Genomic DNA, 2,403 nt, shown 5'->3' on the forward strand with positions numbered 1-2,403 from the left:
ATGATCAGAAGTAGACAGAAGAATCGATGAGATGCGAGGACATACGACTAACTGGTCGTTTAGCATACTGAATTAGCTCGAGTATAGCTCTATGATACTAATATCGACCCGCCGGTGCAATGTAACGCGGGACTATAGTACTAGAGCTAGGCTTCGAGTATAGACTGTAAACTAATAACTAAAGTAGCATACAGAATCTGTGTACACGGTAGCATCGCAGAACAAATAAATGTAACACCAATACTATAGAGCATAACCTACTCTGTTTTTGTTACATTTGTAGCCGAATACTATAGTGTAATATATAAGCCTCGTAGTCGTAACTACACCCCGTACATCTGTTTTTGTTAGCGGCTCTGTGCTGGTGCCTCGAGATCGTAACGTATTTTGCAAGCTACTTGAAGCTAGCAGTACGTCTTGTTTGTACGTTCGTATGCTCTCTAAGGCTCTAATGCATCTCACAATACCAACTTTCCCAAAAATCTTGACATTGTGCAGGAACATTTCCAGGCCAAAACATGTGCATAGCAAATGTGGGCTATACAAACATAATTGCAATAGCAATTGGATAAAGTTTGTATATGGCATTTTTTCCAGACAATCACAGTGCAAAATTTACACCGCATGCATAGCTGAGCGTGTTTATCTGTGTCTGCCTTGTGACAGGCACAGTAGGCTTAAGGCCTTAGGACACACTAGCGATTCTGCACGCTGCTCCGGCCAGCGTTTAACACAGCGTGCGAGCTTGGCACGCGTCGCTCGCCATGTCGAGTGATAATAATATCGGGAACCGGGCGAGTGAAAACGCTAATAGCTGACTCGCACCATGTTGGGCGAGTAAAAAATAATTGTCTAGACACTTTATCAAATGTTGGTTGTTCCTTAACTTTATATAATCCACAACATTGAGAAATTACAGTTCTAGCGATTGTGAAGGGCGCTATCTGACTCCTCGACACACAGACATCCTGAGCAATTTATATATCAAACGGTCGCCGAAGAAAGCAGCCCGCAGAAGCGTGCAGACGCCGAAGCGAGCAATGTACGTGGCTGTGTGTATTACGTGCCCATGGGCGGTCAATATGATTGAATGTACGGGGGGAGAGGGGGGGAGGAGATGGTTGGGCAGCGATGGGTTTCAAAAGTCACTTGCTTATGGCCGTGGTGTTAACAAATCACATAAAATCGGCAAATGAACGTGCATTTCACATGTGACGATGCCGGCAAGAGCAAGCCCGAGAATTACCAAGTAAATTGTAAACATGTATGTTTCCGTTTACAGCTCGCCATGGCTGGCAATCGCACTAACCGAGCGATTTCATGAAAAAAATGATGCGTAGCAAATGGTCTGAAAACTAAGCATACTGAGCGAATTGCGATGCGAATATCCCTGAAAATTATTCCGCGTGTTGTGAAATTGATACTAATAGGCCGTGTAATCACAGTATCACAGAGCTAATGAATACCACTACACTAAGAAATAAAGAATACCACTTGCAGGATCGCTATACGCGATGGACACATACGCTGTGTAAATTCAGAGATAATTGTGTCCGATTTGTCACACACGGTAGGAAAGCGTATCTCGCCTAATTTCGATGGAGAGGCGGTTTGATACATAATTCTAAATTCATCAGAAAACCGCGCTATTGCTCACCTGAGGCACGGATGATGCTCAAAATTTATCTATGCGCATTACTGGACCTTGCACTCTAACATACTGGCTCTCCTCAAACAGCTTGGACATGACATGTGATATGATAATAACCGGGATTGATTGCGGAGTGTCACACACACCACGCCATGAGGCGAAGTGCCAACTAGATCGCGCTATATTCCAAATAATCGCAGTCCAAAAGTGCGTCAGTTGGGAGCGCGACGTGGCCTTCTCAGCGAGCAGCGATCAGCTTAGTGAGATTGCTGCGCTTCAGCACCTTGTAATATATCTCGTATCCTTCGATCGCGATGCAAAAACCGGATTGCCATCCGCTAATTCCCGCCAGTTGTGAACGCGCCTAATGATAGAGCTAGTCACGCTCCGTAGCCCTCGGCGACGGAGGCGAGGGCCCGCCCTGGATGCAATAAAAAAAAAGAAAGAAAAAACGCCGCACATGTGGTTGTTACGTTATGCGTCCTACTGCCAATCAAACAGGCCAGAGCCTGAGTAGGCATTTTGTTCAGCTATAAGACTGCGTCAGGGAAGAGAACGGAGGCGTATGAAAAGAAAACCAAACGAAGACATTTCTACTGAAATAGGTGTTTTTTTCTCCTTTGTATTTTATGCGCAGTTTGAAAATGTTGCAGAGGATTTCTCAAACCTACATAGGTCACTGCACCCAGATCGCTTCCATTTTAGTGTAACCAATTGCAAAAGTCTCCATCGCTGCGGGAGTGGGGACCACC

Source organism: Priapulus caudatus, unplaced genomic scaffold (assembly GCF_000485595.1).
Source record: "Priapulus caudatus unplaced genomic scaffold, Priapulus_caudatus-5.0.1 Scaffold1293, whole genome shotgun sequence".
Taxonomy (NCBI): Eukaryota; Metazoa; Priapulida; class Priapulimorpha; order Priapulimorphida; family Priapulidae; genus Priapulus; species Priapulus caudatus.